A 27,081-nucleotide genomic window follows, 5' to 3' on the forward strand; every position below is an offset into this window, starting at 1 on the left:
TAATTTCAGGGTGTTACATTACAAAGGACCAAATTTGAACTGCATCCCTGCTTTAATTCCTATGGAGTTAAACCTCTGTAAGCCTAGTACTCACAGCACCGTTATTAAAAAAACACCAAAAAACAAACCACCAAAACCCACACACAACAAAACAACCCTGAAATTATAACCAAAGCCTCTCAACTTCCAGCAGAATCAGGAACACCAGCACTATGGGATTTCACTCCCATCTAATTGCGTGCAGCAACAGCCCCAGCTCTGAACAAAGTGGCACTATTCACCTGCACACTACAACCAAGGCCAGACAAAAAAAAAACCCTGTATAAACAGCCTGGGAATACTTTGAGTTCTTTCTCAAAAACTTCCATCATTCCTTTCCTGTCCAGTCTGGCTTTCTGTTTTTCAGGCAAGGGCTGGTACCAGACTGACTCACACTGATAGAGGAAATTTCCATAGCAAATGAGTAACTTAAGCTCACATACTCTGGGATATCACTGCACGTTTGTGTTTGTCTGCTCTTTAGCTGCATTGAACAGTGCCACAAGTAGTCTTCTTGAAAAAGTGACAGAATTCCACCATTAACTGTATCTTTAGAACTCTCTCCCTACTCCTCCAAATTCTCAAGTATTTTGTGTAGTTCAAATAGCAGGCAACACCACCTACCTCTTGCTGTACCTCATCTGTTTTCCTCTGAAGTGCAACAGGTGCACCGGTGACACCAAAAGAAAACTTTTTCCACCTAAAGAGCCCCTCATCCAAATTCCCTGGAAAAGGATTTATTTCTGCTGTGCTCCAGGGCCCCTGTCAGCAGGGATGGAACCACAGAGGTGGGGAAACCCTGCTCTCTGTAGTGGCCTCATCAGATCATATGACAGTTCTCCAAATTCCTCTGGTAAATTTGTGCCTAGGTTTTTACCTTAGTTGACTTTAAGTAGCATCCTTTTACCAAGCCCTCCTCTGTACTAAACACAGCATAACAGTTTTTCAACTTCCAATCTCCCTCTCAGCTACTAGCATGTTGTGGTTCCAGTCAGTTAAAATTCAGCTGGCAGCTTTCTGTCCAACAGTGGGGAGGGACACTGTCAGAATCACACCTAAGAGATCAGAAACACCCGTGTCCCCATATCTCTTAAGCAAGCATCGGTGTGAGGAGCCGAAGGAGGGAGTCCTAAAGTGGCAAGACAGCCCTGTTTTGTTTAGAGACTGAACAATAAACAGACAGATGGTTTCTACACAGAATTTAAGGCCACGGTGCCCAGGGTGAGACCTTTTGCTTCATTAACTGTGAAATGAATATTAAAGATGACACCCTAAATGTGCTAATGAGCAAAGAGCAGTACGTGCCAAACATACATGACTATAGCACTTGATCCTCCACACAAATAATGTTAAACATTAGCCCTGGGAGGGAACAGCTAAGACTGGAGTATAAAGGACATGGAGGAAGTTAACCCTGGGGCGAATGGAGGGGAGGGTAAAGAAGAAATTTAAGACCCCAAAGAGGCAGCCAACAGGCTGTGCCTTTGCTGTATGTGTAAAAAGTGTGGTGTTGCCAAATTAGTTTTAATTAGTCTTCTTATACACCTTATTGGAAATAACAAATATTTTTACTTTTCTATCAATTCCAATTTTAAATGCCTTGCCACTTAAAAAATGTGGATATGCTACACCTCTTCCCTGTCTACAAGTGACTTTGTGAAGTGACTCAATACCTTAGCTATGCTTCCAAAAAGAACCTGCTTTCTACACCTATAGCTCCCTCACTGTCATGGAATAAATTACCTAGGTCCCAACTGCTTGTTTTTTGTCTTAGTAAAGGGTTTACTATGGTAGCAACAAAGCCCCCATTCCAGTCAACATATATGAGCATGTTAACAGACACAAGCAGAATGTGTGTTATGTGTGATGCTCCTCAGCAGTAGAAAATCAGCTCTGCAAATTTTATTTGGTCCTGTATCTCATTTCCCCCATTCTTATAAAAGCTGATCTGCCCTGGTTTTGTCTGAAATGTTAACTATAGTTTTTCTTCTCCAGGTTCAACAAGTGCTGCCGCTGTGGTGCATTCATGCAAGCATCTTCCTATCTCTAGCTGTTTTGCTACTAAACCAAATGGTTTTAAAAGACCCCAAAACACCAAAGCAGTATATATGATCTGATTCTTTTAGGATTGACAAAAACTGAGTTGATTTTCAGGATTAAGTTTGTATTCATCCCTTAAATTGATTGTGGTAAGCATATAACAGTCTTAAAAGACTTTAATATTTCATCTTATCAAATTCTTTATATATAAACACAAGTTATTAAGCAGTAAGAAGTATTTTTTCAGCTAGTGTAATGAAAATAGCCCTTTTACAACTCTAATTGGTTACAACTCTAATTCTCATAAAACAATATTCATATTTCTCTGTATACATTGCAGTACCTACATTTCACTCACACTGGAACTCGTTCATGGTTCCACACATGACTATTTTGTTTTTCCTCCTTTTTCTCTTTTAAAACATTATTGTAGGTGTCAGCATTTTCAGTTGTGCTATACATAGAGAGTTTAAAAGAAATGCAAACTCTACTTCTCCAAAACTCAAAACCATTAACCAATTGCTTGCTAAAAAAGAAGAACCCCCCTCCCACACACGAACAGGCAGCATTTTGTTATGTTGAGCTGTGAACAACAAACACTTAAAACACTTATTAAAACCAAGCCAGCTTCATTAGGTTCCTTGTACCAAGCTTACATTGTAACCAAAGCTGAAACTGAGTTAAAACACCATTGCTCCCCCATAGCAAAACAAAGGTTTTATTATTACAGTGATACTAGTGTAGTCATGAGAGTCCACAAGTACATTACGTTCATGGGCATCGCTTAGTAATCACATCACAAGCAACTGTGAACGTGCTTTAAATTTGTGCAAACAACTGTGTGTGGAGATTAAGCTAAGTCCATGTGTGCACACATGTGCATAACGAGCTATTTTGCACTGTCCATCCATGAATTCCCTGTTAATACATGGAAAGAATATTCATGAAATATAGGGACGCACCTGCCTGTTGCTTAATGTAATGAATTAAATTTGTTTCTTGTCATGAAGGTGGATGTAAGCCATGAGCATGAAGCTTAGTTGCATTTCTTTTAGAAAAAATCATTACTTCCAATTAGCTGTCTCAGGACAAAGAACTAGGCATTTTTTCTACAGAAAGACATAACTGTAAACTAAACAGAAAGGTTAGTCCATTGAGTGGACCTTAGTTCAAAAGCTATATTTTGGCAACACTATAGCAATAATTATTTAGGTCACCAAATTATATCAAGTGTCTGCATTAAGCAAGAGTTAGACCTGATGTATACAACTGTAGACATTCAAAAACTCTTAAGCCATAATTTTGAGAAGACAACTGGATCATGTTGGACTAAATTCTTCCCTCAAAGCTAGACAAGGTAGTTTATAATAGACCCTACATTTAGTCTTGGTGAAATGCAATAATTAGGTTTGCAGTTGTCATGGAAATATTAAAGGAAGCTATGCAAAGAAGCAGCTATGCTAATCAACGTAAGAAGGACATGGGCCTGTTGGAGCACATCCAGAGGAAGGCCTCAAAAATGATCAAAGGGCTGGAACACCTCTCCTGAGAAGACAATTTGAGAGAGTTGGGCTTGTTCAGCCTGGAGAAGGGAAGGCTCTGGGGGGACGTTATAGAGGCCTTCCAGTACCTGAGAGGTTCCTATAGAAAGCTGGGGAAGAACTGTTCACAAGGGCATGTAGCAGTAGGACAAAGGGTAACAGTTTTAAACTCAAAAGGGGAGACTTTGGTTGGTTGTTAAGAAAAAATACTTCAATATGAGGGTGGTAGATCACTGGCTCAGGTTGCCCAGAGATGTAGTGAAGGCCCCATCCCTGTAGATATTCAAGGTCAGGCTTGATGGGGCTCTGAGCACCCTGATCTAGTGGAGAAGTCCCTGCTTCCTGCAACGTGGTTGGACTAGATGATCTCTCTAAAGGTCCCTTCCAACCTTATACATTCTATGATTGTATGAAATTAATTAGCAAAACAAGCAGTTAGCACAAAAAAGCCAACAGTCTCAAATATCTTTCTGCTACACATTGGTGAGTTGTGATAGTTTCTGTAATCAATAGCCTAACAGGTAGAGCCACCAGATCTACTGCAGACTGCAGGATACAAAAGCAACAAAATATGGGTACAGGAACAAAACTGCCCACACTGAATATGTGAACAGCCTGGCAGCAAAGACAGAAGATATGGGTTATTTCCTTGCCACCAGAAAGGGAAATATTTGCAATCCTGGATAAAGGAAGCTTTATGGAAGAACTTTCTATTCAGGACAGAACCTATGGATTCGCAAATTATTGAATTAATGATGGCATAGCTCTGGGTAATAATTTTCTGATTAAAAAATGATATGTATATTTATATCTGACACATGTGGGACCTTAACACAGGCAAGAAAATAATTGTGTTATTCCATTTACACAATTACAGTGTTCATTTGCTGCAGCATAACAGGCCTCTTATTTACACTTCATGGGGTGTTTTTTCACATTTTTGAATACTATGCCATTTGTCCCCAGTGTAATAAAGACTAATGTTAAATTCATTTTCAGCCAATGCTATTATATGAAACAAAAATAGTTAATGGCTGTAGTATAAATAACAGTAAAGAGGAGGTAACAGGAGGTTCTCAACAATTCTGATTTTTTTTTTCCCCCAGAGATAAGCAGTTTCACATTTTTGCAGTTACTTATCACTATTTGCATAATGACTCTAGCTACAGCTTTTAGTCTAGTCAGTGCTGTATGTCAGGAGTGGCTTAGGCAGCAAGTAAATAAAAATGATTTCATTTAATACACAAAAAGCATATCTGAACCTGGCAAGTCTCAAAAGATGAGTAAAATCCCCAAATTTCTATTACAATTCTGGATTAGGCTTGTGCAAATACATTTCCAATTCCTCCTCTGACTTGTTCAGAGAAGAAAGTCTCTTGAACTCAGAATGAGTAAAACACATGCAAATGAATCCTCCAAAAGTCCAGTGCTGTTCAGCTCAAAGCTCTAGAATTCACTGGTTTTTCAAACCTAAATGTAGAACTAAAACCACTTTCTTGGCTTAATCCTCTTATTTCAGCAACTCAGCAAGACCTACAAGGAGTGCAAGAGAAACCACACACTCCCCTTGTTCTCATCACAGTTTCATTGGCAGCTGTTTAGAAAAGCACCTTCAATGTTCATCTGGACAGAAAATACGTCTTTCCTATTCTGCACTACAGCTGAGCAGTTTCTATCTAGGTAAGGCAATAAGGTAATTATTTATGACAGGATAACAGTATGCCAGAGAAAAGAGAATGCCAAAACCAAACCAAAGCTGCATTTTTAAAGCAGTAGAGTATTAGTGGATCAAGACATATAGTTCAGTTTATGTAACTATAGACCAACTTCCTAGTTTTGCAGAAGAGGCAAGGAAAGAAAAATGAGTATCCACAAGTGCTTGGCCTAACATTAAGATATGAAGACTCAGCTGATGCCCTTCAATGGCAAATTTAACTTGTTGTTTAAGGTGGGGTACAGTAATATACTTTTAAATCCTATCTATTGAAAGAGAAGTCATATTGAAGAAGAAACAAGCTGAAAAATATGGTAGTTAACGACCAATAGGCAGTGACTGAGTAAAGTGACAGTTAATCATTCAAACCTTATTGGAATACCGTATTTTGCCCCATTTGGGATACTGACACACAATAAACCTTTGCTAAAATATTTAAGCTGAAATTTGTGGCAGTCATAAGTATATTATGCTGCTGTGCTATTTGCTACCCATCCCAGCTGTATACAAAATGAGAATATAGTACCAAACCCTGGAATTTAATAAGTCATTATAAAACCTCCTTTTCCTGAGATGTACTTGAAGGGCTGAATTTGGAACTCTGCAGCTTTTCTATCCCTGCCATTCACTTGGGTTGCTTGTAACCAGAGCAGAATGTAGTCCATAATCTAAGGAATACCATCTGGTATTTTCAAAGATGCCTTCATTCCCACCTAAAAAATATCATTTAGGAACTTCAGAATTTCCTATTGACACTCCTAGCAAATAGATCTACCTAACACTATCATATGAATCTAATATGATTATAAAGTAGTTAGAAGATATACCGAGGCGGGGGCGGGAGGGTGGGGTATACATGAACACTTATCACCAGATTTGAGGGTGGGCTAGATATAATAGCTAAATAATGATACTCTGTACAGAGTACTAGCAGAATTTTACGAGAAAAATTTAAATTCAGTGTAAGCTGAACACCTATTTTATTATCTGTTCAGAAGCCCATTATTGGTCTATTCCATTTACTGTTAAAGAAAGAAACAGTGAAAAGCGTGGGGCATAGTTTCTTTTACACTGTCATGGTCACCAAAATAAGCATTGACTTCCCTGCATGTCTAGCTGCAGGAACAGACTTCATGTTTTGAGAATACAAAGGAACTGTTAGGCTGACCATTTTTAGTGGTTGCTTGGCGATTAAGCATCAACTCTGCAGAAGAAAGATACAGAGATAGTGAATGTGAATTGCAAAATAATGTTTTGCAATGGCTTTGTGATTTATCACATGGTGCAACAATTCATCATAAGGTTGTCAGTACCAGATATGTACCTCAAAAGTACACAACACAGACACATCATACGAGTTTTCTATCAGTTATGGATAGGACACTGGCCTATTTCTAAATAAATGTGTTCAAAATGCCATGAAATCAACTGCTGTAATTTAACACATTAGACCAAAGATAGCATGCAACTGGGACAGCATTAAAACAAACTCCTTGGTGAGGAAACTACACAATGAAAGGATAAAAATAGTTTTTCCTGTTGTTAAGTAATCCTTTTTCATTAGTAAAGCTATCATGATTGTGATATTTAACAGTTGTATGTCACTTTAAATCTTCAAAAACTGTGTGGACATTAATTATAAATGAACATTAATAATACACCTCTGTCTAAAGTATTTAAGTATTTATTAACTCTACTTCACAGGCATGGAAACTAAGGCAAAGCGACTCTCAAGTTTTAAACTTCAAATACTTGAATTTAGGTACAAAAGCTGTACTATCCTTACATTATTTTCAAAGGCTCTGAGAACCAGAAGCATAACTTGAAATGCAGAGATTCTGGAGGTCTCACCACTGCTGAAGACCAGGCTATTTATTTTGGAATCCCACAGAACAGTCCAGATGGGTTAGGACAGCAGCCCAGGTCCACACAAGGGAGGACAAGTATTGATTTGTGATTCATGTTGCTTGACTTCAGCTCTGTAGACACTATAGGTGCCCAGCTTGATTATCCAGGATATATCTGTAGTCAACAGGAACTGAAAGGTATCTTCAGAGTTTAGTTCATTCTTTCTTAAGAGCTACATCTAATCTAAGTGGAATGGAAGAAAACCAGAGGAACAGTTTACAGTCTTCATCTATAAGCCACATGAGGCAAAAGCAACACAGGTGTGCAAGCCATCAACAACTTCTAGCACACAGCAGGAATTCAAAACCAGCAAGAGGCTTGTTCTGAAGTACCTGCACGATCAGGCTGCCATCATAAGAAAACAATTCAAAGACTGTGCAAGGGTTATATCTTTCTGACAAAACTGCCTGTTTATTCAATCTGTAAAGAGCTAAATGGTTCCTCTGTGCGATACTATTTATTTTAATAGCTTACTATTACAATAAAAAGAATTATTATGCAAAAGAAATCTCATAATCAAACTTTTAAAAGCTGCACAACACAATGCTCTGCAGAAGAGACCCTTAAATATACAGTGTCCATGTAGAAATATATGAAATGCTTGGGCATGGATTTATCCACACAAAATGTTCTTCCAATCAGGCATGTGAGTTTTATAATCTATATGTATATTATTAAAACTACTATGGAAGAGATTCTTTATGCATAATCAGTTCCCATTGAATTTAAATTACTTTCAGCAAAGCATTGATGCAGATAAAATACTCTAAATGTACAGAATATTAAGCAAATGTTTATATTAAAAAACTGCTTTCAGGTGAAAACGTGCTCAGTGAAGCACAACCCCTATAGTGCCTTGCAGAATATTAATGCTCAGTAGATCACAAGATGACAACAAGTATTCCTATGTAAAAGCTTGAGGTGGGATAAAAGGTAGCATTCAGATGACAAGCCTCAACAAAAGAAATGTGCAAACACATGGGGTGTGATACTATTGAGATGTAAATGAGCATAGAAATATATGGAATCAAACCTGCTTAGAGTCAGGAGTGTCTTGTAAAACAGGGACACCGGCATGTTTAGCATGAGCAGCTTCAACTGACTGGTATGCCCACTAGAATTTGCATGAAGACTACCTAACTATGAGAAGCAATATGTGAATAGAAATAATATTTTACGGGAATTGTAATGAAACTCCTACTATAGAAGGATGCAAGCTAGACTACCTGAACCAAGCTCTTTTGGAGGCTATGGGATCTGGGATCAGAATCAAAATGCCAGCTTTTGGCTAAGATCTGGTCAATGTGGAGAAGACCAAAAACACAGGAAGGAGAGACTGAAAATTACAGATTTCAAATGAACCTGTAAGCACCTGGTCATGTTTCCTACAGAAACAGAGAAAGGGAGAAAGGAGCAATTCATACTTTGAAATTGTAATCAGGAGGTAATACCCTCCATGGGAACATGGGTAGCAAACCCACTCAGTATTCATGCTCCTAAACAAAAGTTTTTCCTCATCCTTATTTGCCTAGACAGAAGAAATGAAGCTATCAAGGACAGCTCAAGCTCCTGTTTGACCAGACCAATAGAAGTGAACAGTTCCTGTCTGTGATCCTATGATGATCAGCATAGAGCAGGAAGACAAGTGGAGGAATTGTAGTTCTTCCACCAAACTCAAGTGGGTGGCAATAACAACCTAAGACTCCTAAAAAGTACATTAGTTCACTGACCCTGATTAGTTGTCCAGACTTCTCTTAACCTGTACAAAGATTTTTATTTTTTAAAAAGAAGCAATTTGCATTGTCCGAGGCAAACTATCTGTTACTCCCCTTCCATTTCTTCCTCATGGTGGAATGTTTGCTTTAGCACTGTGCCCCCAACTCACCATTGATTATGAAGTACCCCAGACAGACACCTCAGCTTAGCTGAATATGTTTTTTTCTTACATACCCTTCCAGACAAAAGAGAAGCCAAATGAAGAATCAATACTGAGGCCAGTACTTGGGTTGTATAGATGTTCTTCAGGGTTGAATTCTACTGGAGCAGAAGAGGTCTAAATTAGACTTTTGCCATCTTATCTGCATTGCCCATTGGTTTAAAGACTAACAGACTCTGTTTGGAAAGTGTCAAAGGAACAGAAAAAATTACCACACTGGCAAAACTATGTATTTATTAGTACAGCTGCTTTTAGCAGCTTTAGCAATAGAGCTCTAGCTACCTGTTAAATATAGACATGGTTACTATTGAGATCTATCCGATTTGGATTTTACTCCATTATTTATAGAACTCCTGTCTACCTTGACAAAAATGAGGTTAGGATGTACCCCTTCAGCTCCACCATTTAATAGAGAGTCTGCACTGTTTCTTTCTGGCCAAAAATTTGAACTGCTGTATTATGTAAATGTTATTGCTCCAAACAAAAGACTGGTGTTGTCCTAGTAATTAACTGTCTGGTTAATTAGACCTCTTTCCCTTTGCTCAGCAACCTGCATTCATGTGCCTATACAGACTGTAACAAAAATAAACTAATAAGCCTGTGCAGAATTGCTAGGAGATTGGCAATAATAAAAAAATTAAGTCTTATTCTGGAAGCTCCAAATCTATTAAAAATGGAAATGTAGCTTTTCTCCAAGAAGCGGAAATCCAATAAAAATGTGAATTTTGTCATGTGGAGTGATGGATTTGGAGCACTCAAGAAGGACAAATGAATCATGCTGAGCTGTTAATATCCCCGCCAGTTCTATGGTGTTCCACGAGCATGTGAAACTGTCTTTGTTTGCTTTCCTAACAACCACCTCTTAAAAGATTCTCTGGGAACATAGGAAGCTTCTGTAGTGGGATAATTGTTTCAACAGCTTGGACACTGATTTTTTTTTTTTTTTTTTTTTTTTTTGTATGAGCAAGAGAGGACTCAGATCATCACTATGGAGTGAAATACTTGACGTCAATGGGAGCACTGACTGTAATACACAAAGATGATTAAAAAATACTACTCCTGTAAGAGCAGAAAGTGGTCTTTATTGGTTAATGTAAATGTTGGGTTTGATGCTGTTGTGAATTTCTAGTTTATTATTTTTTAATAATGGTAATAATACTTGTATTTATTAGAAAAGGGCAGAAAAGACTATGAATTATTAAGCCATAACTGAGATAGAATTACTTCAAAGATGCACTAGAGAATTTGGATTATGTGCCCACTAATGTCTTAAAAATAAAGATCTCTACACATTTAGGGCTTGTTTACGAAGGTCTACCAGGTACCCATATTTTACAGCAGGATACTGTACAAACATTTATAAAATGTTTATAAACTATAATATTGCCTAGCTTAATAGAATTAATCTTTGAAGAACTGAAAGCTTAGGAAAATAGATTCATGTATACAGTTTGAAGCATACATTTTTCAACTGACACAAGCGGATAGAATTCTAAAAAGTAAAGAAAAAATTTGTCTTCTAATCTGTCTCATGGGGAACTGCCTCCTCTGCAATAAAACAAACCAGTCTCCCACCACATGACTAAGTCACTAAATAATTCAGGATAAGGGCACAAAATATGAAGGATAAAAAGGCATTGTTCAGTACCTCAAAGAAGAGTCCAAAGATCTTTCCTTTTTATCTTTTTTTTTAATTAAGATACTGAACAGTGCCTTGTGCAAGACATTGCAAAGCATGTTCACATGTGTGTGTCTATATATATGTGTGTATACATATATATATGTACGCAGAGTTCAAGTTTTGATGAAGTAGTGTTAAGATTTCCTAATGAAATCCTCACATGTACATGGGTAATTTTTTGATGAAGAAAAGTAACCCATTGAAGGAGAAAAAATTTCACAGTAGTAACATGCTGATCTCACAATCAAACAATACATAAACAGGAAAATTAATCATAATTTAAAACCTACCTACATGACTAATACAATAGGGGGTTCTGTTTGTTCTCTTGTCTTTTTTTTTATTTCTGTTTTGGATTTTTTTTTCTGGAAACTCAAACACAGCAGCTTGAATTATCACTGTATAGATAAAATAGAACAGTTTCAGAATGAGAAGGTTAAAAAAATCAAATATATGGCCAAGAATAAAACTTTTGGAGTTAATTATTTAGAAACAGCTCAAGCTGCTGTGTAGCTCTTATTAATAGTCTGTAGAAATAATACCACCCTAAAGAAAGTAGCAGATGGTGCTAAAACACTGAAAGAAAAAGCATTTTTGTTCCACGTGCTTCTAACATTATCTGATCCTCCAAGTCCTTAGGCATTCTGTTTTACTGAAAGTATCGGTTAAAAAAATTAAAAAGTATCTGATATCGTGTTGGGACATGAATCTTAATGCCAAAATGGCACATATTTATTTCCTGTTAATGGCAGATGTATTATATGTGCTCCAGCTAAGGAACAGCATACTCAGGAAATTACATGATGGTCTATCATAAAGTTTGGGTACTGATAACAGAAAGAATGTATTTCAGAAATGAGCAGATGCCTTATTTTATAAGCCTAACATTTTTTATTATTAATGTGTGTACAGCACCACAGATAGCCACTAATGGATATGAAATGATAAATTTGTTTTCTTCTCCTTGTAGAGCATTCTGCTCTAGCAAATTTACCATTGTACTGGGAGCTTCTGTCAGGTTCTCTAAAGTGCTTTCTGTGGGTACCTTAAATTCCTAGGGACTGGGCTGGACCGTGAGGTAGTGTTCTTGTGATAGAGGACAAAGTCCTTAGTCCACAAAAGACAATTCCCTCCCTATTGCATCACAGATAGAAAGGGTGCAGAGGGCTGCTCTGCATTCACAGGAAGTCAGGATAACACCCCTCTTGCTTTTCCCATGTAATCATTTATTACTTCAGTTTGGGAAGTTCTGCTCCCACCCCCCAGACTGCCACCTCCCTTTACACTTGGTGTGCTTGCCAAACATCTGTTGAGTTTACCAGTGCAAGCACCATGATGTGAACAAGATATGCAAAGTCGCGTGCTTCACAGGAAATGAGTGTGCCAAACCTGGACATCTTACTACCGGTATTGTCATGCACAATGGCAGCACAGTCTTGGCTCACATCTGTCCTGAAGAGAGTGTGATGTTACGTAGTAGGCACTCTATGTAGACTTACTCCAAGTAGGTCACTCTCGGCAATGTGCTGACATCAAGCCATCAGTCTGAAAGCACAGACTAAAACCTACGTGTGACACATTACAGCATATTTTCCTCTTCAACCATGAAGAGAGGCTGAAATCAAAGGATAACTAGTATTCAAACCTCTTTTCACTACTTTTCCATCACTGTTTTCCATTACCAAGGACTATGTACTTCCTTATTGATGCATTCAATTCATAGTAATTAATTGTGTCTAGACTTCTTTTCATCTTTTGAAATACATAATATCACAATGGGCTCCAAGAGTGTAAAAGCAATCTATATTACTGCTAAATAATCATATTCACCGGGTTTTATCTTAGCATTACATGCCTTTCATCTGCTTTACAAACATTAAAACTCATTTAATATGCTTTTTAAAAAATGAACAAGGTACTATAAAAGAGTATATTAATGGCTGTGCATATAAATTTTTACAATTTTAGTCAGGTTTATTATTTGCTGTACTGTAAATCAAATTAAGTACAAATATTACTACTGACAATGTGCATATAATGAGTTTTTAATCTTTACTGCCTGAACACGTATTCATTGTAAAGGAATAGGCACAGACTTCTGAGCCATATCTAGGCATATAAATGGTACATGTAGATGTGCACGACTGTAATTTATACATACATTGCTCACACATAACCCCATGACAACTTAGTTAATTTTTAGTATGTAAGCACAGAAAATGCTTGAAAGATTTCAGAACTACTTTAAAGAAAATTAGTAACCAGGAACTTAGATGTTCACATTCTCCTGTTTCTTACTTCCTCATCTGAAAATATATAAACTCCCCCAGTGCAAGTAATACAAGGTTGCAGGCTACTTTTTTCCCCCCTCCCTTTCCAACTCCTTGACAAAGTCTTGCCAAGACCGAAATTTCACTATACACTTTAATAACAACTCCTTTTTAAACTACCAAAGGACACAGGTCACCCAGACAACCATTCTAGTATGAGGATACAATGATTATGTCTTTGTAAATAAAGTCACTATATTGTTATTAAATTTCACAGTTAAAGAGCATTCAACTGCTCTGGGAAATATATTCTAAATATGATGGGAAATATTGCTTAACTTGTAAAACACGTTGTCTTTGCATTTGTTTGATATACTGAAATAGAACTAAATAATCCCATTGAATGCCAAAAATATCTATTTTTATTTTACTATTCCCTTTCTCTTAAACACTCTACCGAATCATTTGCTGACAGAAGTGATAATGATTCCTTATTGTACTGCATACATACCTTAAGCTTCTCATACAAGTGAAGAAAAAGTATTCTTTTATCATCTAGGTTAAAAAAATCCAAAGAGATACTTAGAATGAAAAAATTTTAGAATTGGACTCATGACATTTAACATCAGTCATGTGCCAGCAGAAAAGGAGAAGGATTCTGAAGTACATCAGAACTATGCACCATAAAAAAAGGACAAATGACATAATATAAACTAATATAAAGACATAATATAAACTAAAAGGATACATTTTATTGACCACACATGGTTATTAAATCTTCCAAAACTCAATATTTGGTGGTCAAATCAGAAGAAAGAGGGGCTTAAATATTTGAAACAAAAAATATTTGAGCTTATCGTCTTCCACATTTAAATTGACATATATTAAGAAAGGCTAAGCCCGTTTTACAAATTGCAGTAAATTAAGAAGACTGAGCAGCTCTAAAAAGCGTTTTTTAACATATCCTAAAGTATCCAGACCCATATTTCTACACTTCACTTTGTGATCCTACAGTGCCTGAGTTTAGCTAACTTCTGACCTTGGGTCACAAGAGATTTTTTTTCCAAACTGCAACAATCTGCTGGTGATATGGGATTCTTTTATTGAAAGCCTACAAAGCCTAGAGAGAATTAAAATAATTAAAAATAACATCTTAACATTAAGATGTAATATAGATATGTCCATTAGTTGATTATTTCTGTGGCCACTGGAGGCTGAAAGGCCCTTTTCTAGAGAGTACTGGCAGATGCCCAGAGGTACTTAAGCTTAAAAAGCTTTTTATGAAATCTCAGCATTTTGACATTGCACCTTGCACCTTTTAGGTTGCATGGAGACTCAGAAGTCTGCAGAATCCAGGCAATACAGGACCTACTACAAACTGCCAGTGTGTGAAGTAGCCTGTATTGGCCCCAACACTGCATACTGGTTGAGCATCAGTGTTGGGGAGAGAAGGTACTTGTGTCTTCATGGTGGTAAAATTAATGGGGATTCTTCCTAAAAATATTTCCTCACCTTTCATTCTTCCCCATGTGAGTGAAAACACATCTAACATTTCATATAAATCAAAAACATGTTCTGCAAGAAAGCTGTTTAATATGTTCTTTGGTTACTTATTTTGAAGTATTTTGACTTGTTAGCAATTTTATTGCAAGAAAAGTAGAGAGAAAAGTAGACTGCTAATAGCATAACATCACTCATGTTGACTTCACAAAAAGATGCAGGGTTTGGCCTAAATCTATAAATCTAGAAGTTTGAAGTCATATCAACCTGCCTTTGTCATATAACAGCACAAGAATTCCATTTCAAGATCCAGGAAAAGATAAAAAGTGTACCTAGGGGAAATTGAATGAAAGTACCCTATCTATTACAATGAAAAAAATCCTAAGAGATCATAATGTCATACAAAGAATAGATAACAGCAGTGTAGGAAAGTGACCAAAAAAAATGAAGAGCTCATCTTGGAAGTTACTATTCTATTATGAATTGCTAATTTTGGAAAGTTACTACCTGTCCCCTAAAAAAGACACCGGGGAAACTCTAAGCTAGTCTTGACCTCAGAAAAGAAGGAAATCCTATACAGATTTAATAACGTTTATTAAGTCCACATCATGCTATAGGAAAAAGATACAACCTCTTGCAGACCTATCACACCTGCAAGCAAACTAAAGTTTCTTGCACACTATGTCTTTAAGACATGGGAGAAAATTATAGAAAGCTGTAAGAATTTACTTTAAAAATATTACACAGTAAACTTGAATTGTTCTACAGTAAAGACAGATATCCAGAAAAAAACCAGATGGAAACAGTGCTCAGAATACATAGGTAAAATGCAGTGAATAATAAATGAAATAAAATTAAATTAACTAAAGTATAAAAGTGTTAAAAGTCTAATACTGGTACAAATCTCTTTACATCTTCATAGAAAAAAAACTGGAATAAAGAAGTGAACGAAGGATGTGGTACATAGGGGTCCTGTACCTTTAAGACCAAAGACGTTCAGTGGTTCAGTGCATAGTTCTGTTAGCAATTCTATAGGCTTTACTGTCTTATTTCAGTGGGAGTTAAATGCTAATTCTCCTGGGCATCTTTGAAAATCTCTATCAAAATTCTTTAGGCTTATAGCTTGGTGAGTATTTTTAACAGAGAAGGGGTTAAATGAAATCACCTCTTCCCAATGGATTAATGAAATTCAACTCAAACTTTTTTTTACCTTCAGTTGAAAATCAGATTTGAATGCTCTGATTCTTTATGCATCTTCAAGATTTATTAATGAATCACAGATGAACGCACTATGTGTTATATTTATATGAATAAACATACTAAACAGGAATAATTTCCATTATCTTGATAAGACATATGTTTTTCAGCCTCTGAAAGAATATCCATCCTGAACATTATAAGTATTCAGCTACTCTTTTAAAAACATAATTCAGGCATTGTAAGAGATATAACTACAGCGTAAGCAATGACCTTTAAGTGTATCTTCGTTCTTATTATCTCAACACTGTGAAATAGTGATACTAAAATCTTTGTAATATCTGCACAGAAGCTATTTATTTTAAAATCATTTCACTCAGTAAACCAACCATAATTTTATTAACAATAGCAAGAAGTTGATACGGTATTCAAAGGAATTCTAACACACTATTCACCTTAGCTTCTTTTACAAAGAATCTCTTAGTTCATTTGTATCTCAGCAAAAGGGCACATGATAATTTTAATTCTTTATTAAACTTTTTCAATTAAATTTCTAAAACCTTATCAGGTGCAGAGCATCTTCAGGGAACAAAACTTTCATAATAACAATACCATGGAAGCCTGTAATCTTTAAAATGACTCATTCACTATGATTAATTTACCCTTTATTTGTATCTGTATATCTAAAGGGCAAATGTCACTTTTAGAGTTATTATTTCAGACAGAAAATTTTATACAGAATTTCACTTTAGATGTAGGTCACATCATTTATGAGTAACTGTCACGACTGACTCATTGCGTTTTCTGTCAATGCTGAGTTCCTTTCCGCTACAGAAATCTCTCGAAGAAGAAACATTGCTTATAAGCTGTGAAAGACATCACACAGCTAGGCCAAGCTGTATTTCTCCAATTAACAAAGACTACATATTGTCATACTACGAGTGTACCGAAAGTAACGCCTTGTCTCTGCTTCAAAGTCATCTCAGGATTTTGCACTGAGCACGAGCTGCTTTTCAGAGTGCTGCAAGAAGTGATTTTCTGTCGGCCACGGTATAAGAAGTTCCAATAAAGAAACTGCCACGATGGCCATGCTTGTTTCAAAATAGCATGCAGCTATCACCCGTCCCACATACAGACTGACCCAGAAGTCAAGACATGCTTTAACATCGCCTCACACAGAAAGAGGGTGTAGCAACAATGCCTGGACACTTGCTCCTTGCGAGAACACAAAATCCTGTGGATTGCAAGGGCAGAAGTCAAAGTCAAGAGCTCCTCTGACTACGGGCAGTGGGGAGAGCTACTGCCAGTAATCCTTCTCTATTTAAATCATTTATTTACCTGGACCTGCATTAAAATGCCTCATATGATTGAAATGATGTTTGGCAGCAACCCGTTTCGCAATTACCTTTGAGGAAATAACATTTTTCCTTAGAGTCACACAGCCAGCCACCTACACACAGCCACTACCTGGTAACTTACAGGCTCCTTTCCAGTCCTTTTAATACATCTTTCCGGAGCACACACAGCCTTTCCAAACACCACAATACACAGCCTGGCAATGGGTAAAATAAGGCAAAAAATTTAATTTCCAATCTGGTATTTTATCAGATTACAACAACTCTCGTGGAGCAGATCACTTTGATGTTCTAAGTGTATGAGTTGGAAGATGGCCTAAAGAGAGAGCGTCAAGAACTAAGCTCCTTTTACATCCTCCCCTGCCCCCATTGAACATGCACAAATTGTTTCTCACCTTCAGTTAATCCAGAAGAAAAACTGACCAACTCATTAGCCACTACTCTAAAATGAATAAATAAATATACATTTATTTTGCTGATACTACTGGCTTATTAGGCAGATTTCTTTGCCAGTCTCTTTTCTTCCCATTGTCTTGACCATCTGTCAACAACTCTCTTGCCATTTATTACCAGTAGCGGTACCTTACCATATTTCAATGCCATGGTGTGTGTGGCCTTGACTAGTTATAAGTTCATTTCACAGCTTTGTTGTTTGAACTACTGACAAAATGACCGCTTCATCATTTGTTACAAGCTTTGGGAAAGTTGGTAATTCGGAAAAAGACTTCTTTTCTTTCTACACAGTCTCTCCCAGATGGTTGGCATCACTTTGAACAATCTTTTCAGATTTGAAATTATTTGGTCTGGCAGTGACTACTGTTTTGTATTTTTAGGGTCTACAAGCTGGATTTGTATTTCATCTAAATTTGCCTTTTCATATCAATGAAGCTACAGAAACTTGCATAACATGATGATCTCACGTCATCAGTGGGTCATAACTCCAAATGGATCTGAAAACACTCTTCAAATAGTCTGAAATTGCACTATTAACTCAAAGTTCAGGGTTTTTTTCCCCCAAATGATGCATTTATTACTATATGATTGGGTAGCATTATTAAGTCAAACATTGCTAGAATTAGGATTTGAAGTACTCCAGCCAGTTTTATGTTCCTTATCTAATAATTATTAGGCATCTTTTCAATATAAGAAAGATAGTGTTTAAGATGTAGCACAGGACTCAAAACTGCATTAAATAGGACATTAATGAGGATCTGTTAGGTTATTACTCTTTCTAGAAGATACATCACATGCTTAAAGTCAAGTTTCCTTAATAGATCTAACAAGAAATATTTTATCTGCGTTGATTTCAACAGAATTTAGATATTCAAAGCAAAAAAAAAAAGTTTTATATAAAGAGCCGTTACTTTGAAGGATCTACATGCATCTAAACAGAATGCCCTAATAGGCAATTTTGCAGTCTCTTAGGCCACCTACCTGAGCTATATAAACTTTTGCAAATAAAACTGGTAGAATATAAGCATAGGATATGTGTAACATGTATAACGTACATATGCAGATACAATGGACAACTTTGCAGTTTTTTAGTCTACCTGAGCTATACGGGCTTCTGTAAGTAAAGTTGGCAGAATGTAGTAATTGAAAAATCCACCCTTTCTTCTAATTTCAGCCTAAATATCATGAATGTATTTACAACTCTGACCCAACTGACTGGGAAAGCTACTCTTGGGAAGCATATGAAGCCCACACATTCTCTCTCTGACTTCCCTCTGGGGCTGGAGAAGCCAGTCAGCACACAGGAGAGTGGCCATGTGCTTCAGCATGAATTTAACTGAGCTAGATTTTATCCAGGGCTGTGCAAGTATTGTTTCACTGTACTATTTCCTCTGCACTAGATGTCTATGATATGGAATTTTTTCGTAAAAGTAACACTGGCAAAACAGAATCCTCCTCCACAACACCACAATAATTCATCTCATCTCCAGTATAAATGTTTAAATTTAAATGTTTTCTTTTAAAGTACAGCTACTAAAAGCTCTTTCAAAACAAAATTGAAATTATGCCAGAAAGTCTACAAGGTGTATTTAAGGATTAAAAAATTCTTTACTGTGGAAAAAAGCTTTGAGAATTGAATCATTCAGCCTTGAAAAAATAGAAGGATGAGAAAAGACTTCATTATGCATAGTTAAGAGAGAGCTGTATATATTACAGGAGAATAATGAGAACTCAGTGATCTGGATCTAGTAGATACATTTAGAAGTTGTATTAGATAAATATGAGGAAGAAGTATAGGCTTTTTCAGTTTTTGTCTCTGACAGACTATAAATTGCTTAGTGTCCTTTTGTTCTTTCATACATAAAATACTGTTGCTGTTGCCCGATTTGCCCATTAGCTCTCTAAACTCTTGTGGGGCTGTAGATGATCTCCCCTCTTGTCTTCATGCAAGATCTCAATGTTGTATAAGTGGACCAGAAAAATACCAATCATGATGACTTTGAAAAAAGGAACTTCCATAAAGTTGGGAAGTTTTCCTTAATTTAGAACTGTTTCAAAGCAAAATCAGAATAGACAGTTTTAAAAAGGCCAGACTAGGATGTACTTAAAATAATATTTTTAAAAAAATACATGTCTAAACCTGTTATTTTTCCTTCATTGGCTTTACAGTCTGTACACAACTGACATGTTTCTTCCATTTTAATAGATCAGCAATTTACAAATCAGATATTCAAATCAACTGGCTTTTGAACCTCATTCAGTCATAATGATATGTTTCTCTCCAATGAAGACAGAACCACCTGCCAATACAGATCACATTTTAAAAAAAATACAGTTTCCCCTGAAATAAGAAGGAACCTTTAATTAGGCTAACATCTTCCCCAGCTGGCTTCTTGAATAGGTACTTGAAATAATTTGAAACATTGGTAAAAAGCAATGAAATGCATTAACTACACAAATACTCAGCTTCTCTGCAGGTAGATTAATGTCTTCTAACTCATGAACTCCTAAATACATGGCTTTTGTTAATCCTAATGTTTTTTCTTGTTTATTACCAGGACTAAGGCATAACCAGTAACTTACACATCTTGTTAGCTTTTGGATTTATATTCAATCATGGGAAAGCCTGTTTTGCACTGCTGTGTAAGCACAGTGAGTTCCACTGACACAAGACACTTAAGGCCACAACACTTCACACCAGCCTGTGCACTAAGCACTATTGCCAGTGTGTAGTGATGATGCAGCCATCCAAGATTCCCCATGACATGTTTAGCAACGATTACAGCTCGAGAACTCATTTGCCATTTAGTCTTAGAATTTAAACCGCAGTTAATGTCATCCAGGAGTTGGTGTTTACCACCAGCCCCTTCCCAATTACAACAGACTGTTACATCTGAGGTTTTCTCTTGCATACACCCTTGTGATAGAGGCTCACAGACAGCTTACTGATTGACTCTGCAGCTGTAAGACGACCCAGGATGCCACTCGCTTCTTAATACTCAGACTCTCCTTATTCATGACATCATGTCATGTATCAAATTAAAAAAGGACCTTTTATTTCCTGTTCATTTGAGCAGTAAGTATTCACCCTGTATTTCTTCTGCAAACTAAAGAAAGGTGAGCAGTATGCTAAAGCATGTACTGTAGAGAACAGAAGAACGGAATTCTTTCTAGTTATTAGAAATGGAATTTAATAAAAAAAGTATTAAACTCATTGTACCCGGTCCAATGAAAACAGAAACGTCATATGAATATGAAAAAAGATCATACAGTATGGAACATGGAAAATGTTTGAACAATAATTACTTTGGTTCGACATTATTCTTTACAACAGCTTTGAGAGCACAGCTTTTGTTAGAGAACTCTGACATTAAGTGAAAAGGCTAAAGAAAAAAACCACTGGATTCCAGATTTGATAATGTTTTAAGGTAGAACTCTCATTTCAGCTGCTATTGGATTCTTGCAGATGGTAGGGTCAGGCACAGTACACCTCTCAAAGTACTGAGAGCTGTGAATTCAAATTAAGGTCTAAAATTGGCTATGCTATCTCTGTAACAAAGATGGCTACTCTTACAGACAATGATTTGCTGTAGGAAAAAAAAAAAAAATAAAACCACAAAAGCCCCCCAACTACTAGAACCCATCATCTAACTTCCAGAGAAAAAACTCAGGCTGAAACAAGTACAGACACCAGATAAAACAACACAGGGGTCATGTTCACGAGTCACACAAGTGCCCTCATAGAAATCCTAGCCTCACTTTTTTAAATATTGAAATTTAAGAGGACAGGGGAATAAATAAGATATATATCTACCATTTAGAAAACACTGGAATCACTGTATATGAAGTTAGAGCAGACAAGTCATCATGCTTCCTCCTTCTCTATGATCTGTGACCTTGAGTTAGCATGTCTCAAAAAAGCTAAACCAATACTTCCATCACTGTAAACTAAACAAAACTCATGGAAATGTCTCCAAACAACTGGCAGACGTGTACCATACATAAATGCAGCAGTGGGAACAGACTGCAGTGCCAAATCCCAGACCACGTATTGTGGCATCACTGCCCAGAAGTACAAGGCAATGGGAATGACGTAGGAGGTGTTTCACAGCTGGAGTCTGAACACACCAGCAGGCATGGTGCATACAGATAACTGTTTACTTATAAACAAGAGTAACTCTGCCCTTTCCACACCACAGTTGTGACCATGAAGTAGGCACAGCTGTCAAATAGAAACACCTCATCAAGTCCAAAAATGTCAGGTCCAAATACCAGGTGAGGAAGCTATAAAGAAGGGACAAGGCTTGACAGCTACCAGCACAAAAAGGACCCCATTTAATTCTTTTCACTATGGTCAACAACAGCTTCATCGGCCTTAGGTCACAGCACAGCCCTACAGTGTTGTGGGAACAATGGTCCCTTAATACACCTTCTACTATTTCAGTACAGCTTCTAGCAACATAGGTTAAACTGCATTCATAGACACATAGCCAGATGTAATTTCATCCCTGCAAGTGAACAACAAAATGTATCTCCCCCTTTCTTTTCCAATGTAGGCAGCATCATCTTTCCTCGTTACCAATAGCATTTATTTCAAAATTCACATTTACAATCTCATGCAGTTTCTGGTCCTCTCTGTTGAATCTGCACTAGACTGCGGTGAGCTTTGCAGACCTCTGGACATGGAGATATTTGATGACAGTTAAGCAGAATGAGTTTCCAGAGTCTGCTTTTACCTTCAATATCACATAATCACAGAACATTTGGAGTTGGAAGGGACCTCAGAAGATCATCTTGTTCAACCCTCCTGCCAGAGCAGGATCACACAGACTAAATCACACAGGAACGCATCCAGGCAGGTTTTGAATGTCTCAAGAGATGGAGACTCTCCAACCTTCCCAGGCAGTCTGTTCCAGTGCTCTGTCACCCTCACAGTGAAAAGGTTCCACCTTATATTCACATGGAACCGTCCTATGCTACAGATTGCAACTGTTGCCCCTTGTCCTAACACTGGCCATCACTGAGAAGAGCCTGGCTGCATCCTCCTGACTATCGCCCTTTACATATTTATAAGCATTAATAAGACCCTTTGTTCTCCTCTCCTCCAAGCTAAAGAGACCAAGCTCCATCAGCCTTTCCTCAAAAGGAAGGTGTTCCACTACCTTAATCATCTTGGAGGCCCTGCACTGGACTCTTTCAAGGAGTTCTATGTCCTCCTTGAACTGAGGGGCCATTCATTTGACATAGAATGTAGGCATCTGATCAAACTATATAAAACTACTGTGGAAAAATTGCAATGTAAATTTCAAATAGAATTAAATACGTTTTTTAATAGATTAGACAGCACAATTAATTTAAATTAAATTAATTTAAATGAGAATGCCATACAAATTGAAGAATAAAATTAAGTAAATTAAGATCCAGAAAATGGATGGTAAACCTGCCCCAAAATCATCTCTATAGCAAAGCAATGAGAAATCCACTAAAATATTTTATATATATCTATACACACATATATGTAATTCCCACTTCTCATTCATCAAAGGAAACTGTAAATTAGCAGAGACCCTAACAGCAGGTGCAAATTGCAATATGGCTTTCATTCCACACACAGATCTCATGTCATCATCATCGGGAACTCGGCAAACTGATTGAAGGAATTGTTCAGCCATAACTCTTTAACTGTTACACACTAGCACACTTGTTAAAATTATCTGGAACACAGCAAGTCCTTGATAACAGAAATACAAATACAACGTGTTCTTTATGCCAGCTCTCTTACTATGAGGAAAGTTGGGAAAATGCAGTGATTTTTGCTCTATAAAGGAAATAAGCAGCATGCAGAAAACTAAAAATGCTATTTCTGATGTGAATGTGACACTTTGTAATGAAGTGATACTGTAGGATTATCTGGGCAGAAAAAGGTTTGTGTCCTAGTTACTAAGCGTAGATAGCATTCACTCCTAGAACCGTCAAAGCCCTTTCATAGTATTTTAATTTGCAAGAGAACCTGACTTCTCTATGGAAGCTGTGATAAAGCCTAAAAAGAATTTATCTGATCAAAGAAGAATGTATTACCACCATGTGGAGATTTGCTTCAAATCTTGCATAACAGCAATAATAAATACAACCTACTTTTGTACAAAAACAGATAATGGGCACAGAAGGGAAAAACCCTGAAATTTGCTTTAATGAGATTTTATTTCAGAAACACAGTAAGGGAAGAATATTTACCTATAAATAAGGTTTATAAAAAACACCTAAGATGCTAATGTCTCCCTAGTAACATCTGCTTGTCAAACTACTAGGCAATCAAGTCAGCAGCTGAAGACTGACAATCATCTACTGTAATATATTTTGGATTATGGATTCAGGATCATTTAGAGAAGTTGATTCCTAGTGGTTATGTATAAATTACAATATGTACCAAGTTACCTAAAGAATAATTTCATTCCAAAATTTAAATAGTGTCTCGTTGATAAATGAAAACACCATCTGCAGCTCCATAATAATTTGTTAATTGAGTATAGAGTACATGGAATTAAAATCACTGCTGTCATCCCGTAAGTTTTAAGGTAAGCCACTTAATGCAGTCATTCAATGAAGGTGCACAAACACCAATGCATAATATAGTTAGCCTATGACAAACTGTGCTCAGCTATGGCTATACCAGTCATTCTACAGGAATGGAAACACGTTTTTCATGAGACCCCCAAAACCTACTCATTTTGGAGGGTGTATATTAAAGCCACTTAAGATTTTTTCAAGACACATTATAAACAGGATATATGAAATCCAGGGTAAACATGAAGCATAACTATGCACTAATCAAAGAAATCAGGTATTTATGATGAAAACACGGAAAACAATTCTCATTTTCAGTGTAACAATGGATAGGGAATAATTTAATTTTTCTTGGTCAAGTGCAACACCAACATAGACTCAGCCTTAAATCCTCTAAATTTTCCGATTTTCCCCAGTGTGTGAACACATATGTGCAGAATAAGTATAAATATGAAAGTATGTTAGCCTTGTCTCTAATAGATGAGTAGTTCGACTACTAGCCAACTAAGCAGCCTTCAGGATTAGGCTGCTTTCATGTAAATCTTCATATGCCTTTGCTGCTTGAGGAAAATTGCCACCATCCCTAGCAAGGTCTGTAATCCTGATCAAGCCCACAGCATCCAGGAAGCCCAACTCAAACTACTTTCAGGGTTTGACAGACAAAGCAGGGAAACAACAACTGTAGAAAGATGTCAAAGTCCTATTGCAAATACTAAGGATAGGCAGAAGTATAATCTCAGGATATACTTTGCTTGGCTATTATATGCTGCTATTCAGTAGTGCTGATTATGGGAGGCAGAACAGCAGAAATCTCAGCTACCCACACCATATCACAGCCTGTGCTCTGGCTCATCTGCCTCTGAAAGAGATACAGGTAGAGCTTTAATGAGAAGCAAAGAAAATTTCTGGATACCCAAGAAGCCCTAATTGAGAAAACAGTTATGGGAAATACACACATACGCTGAAGGAGAAAGCAAGCAAGCATAAAGGTTACATAAGCAATCTTCCCACCAGTCAAGATGCTCTGATCAGTTCTCAGATAGAGTACACTGAAACAGCGTAATCCCAACACACCATCTACTGCATGAAGGCAACAATTTGGGCAGGTCATGTATGTATTCAGAATCTAAACTTGAGCAGCAAGCATACAAAAAGAATTACTAGGGAAAAAAAACGGGCAATTATACTCAACTCCCTTTCATGGAGTAGTTCTCAGAAATCATTCCTTTTTTCTCCCTTTTTGCTAGATGTTTTCACCTGACTTACTTTAACCATGGAGTTTCTAGACCTCTCAAGCACTACTCGGTATGTTCACTAACTGTACTGGATTCAGTCCAGATAGTGTTATTTACTGACCCTCATCTACAAGAGCAGCTCTAGCCAATGGCACTTCCAACGACTGCTGGGATTTTCAGCCTTTTTCACCGTACCTGTGTATTTCTGTGATACCCAAAGCACAGCACATATATCCTTAGGGAATTAAAAATTCTCCAAATGTTGTTTCTCATCAATATCAATTGATGCGTAACTAACTGCTATGCTTTTGTGAAACAAATTCAGGCACAGTTCATATTTGAAAGAAATAAAATGATATGGCTTAACACAAAATAATATTTTCACCCTATCAGGAAGGAGTTATTCTCAGTGAACAGCTTTAATATCTACACAGTATAGATTTTTCATTCATTTCCAAAACTTCTCTACTGTTTTCCAGATTTTCAAAAGTAGCCACTTTCAATAAATTCGCCTGTATGTGATTTCATAATGAGAAGCATCTTTTCATTCTAGTGCTTGGAAAAAATATAAAATTCCTCACTTTTAATTTGCAACAGGCATTGAGTTTTATAGAGCAATTCAGATGAGCTGAATAATCACACACCTGCATGAAATTTCCCACTAACCATTATAGCCTGAAGGAATCTACATGTCAGGCAAGAATCTTGATTTAGGCAAGAAATGAGCAAAAGCCTAATATCATCCTACAAATTAGCATGAAAGAACATCATGTTAAATGGTGGGGGAAGGGGACATGACTAGACAAAGCAAATATCAACAGGTAGCTTTTATGGCTTACCCATTTTGTAACTCATTTTACTGGTACTCCCTTGGTTATCTGACCCTTGTCACATTAGCATACGTAAATCAAGCCTAATTATAAATTACTGTGCTCTTCAGGAAAGTGAAGGCTCAAACATATAATAAGATATGTTTGAAGCATGTAAATCAGCATTAGTACTTGTGGAATGAAAAACAGAAACAGAGTGGACTTGATCTGGATAGTGAGTGGCAGAGGGAAAAAAATTATCATCCCTTGCAAAATAAAAAAAAGTTAAAGTATTATGTTGTCTTTGAGAGTTGAAGTCGTCAAACTGCAACAAGAAACTTAGTCTCTACTCCTATCCCTAGTCCAGCTGTTTAAAGAAAGTTTATTGAGGGTTCAATGGGAGCAAAGACACAGTCCCACCACTTCGCTTACTAAACACCATCACTCAGTACCACAGCTATTGAACATAACTTCCAAAAAAAGGGATCTCATCCTATGTCATTATTTCTACTCGAGAAGAATACTATGATCTACCATGAAAGAATCTCTGAGCAAAGGGCAATTGTAAATACTATGATAAGATACTGGCTCTAATAGAGCACTGTCTCTAGTAGTCTGATAATAACTAGATGAATCACTGTAGACTCGGGGTAGCAGACAGACACTGGAACATAAATTTTCTTCTCTTTCTTCATGGGAAGCACAGTTTTCACAGCCACTGTACAATAGTTGTTCCAAAGTCTTCTGCATATGCGTGTGTCAAAAATAGCATAGCTCTTAATGAAACAAAATATTTGATAGGAGCTTTTAGCAGCAAACTGCGCCTAAAGAAAAGGGAA

This window comes from Gallinula chloropus, assembly GCF_964237585.1.
Source record: "Gallinula chloropus genome assembly, chromosome: 13".
Lineage (NCBI taxonomy): Eukaryota > Metazoa > Chordata > Aves > Gruiformes > Rallidae > Gallinula > Gallinula chloropus.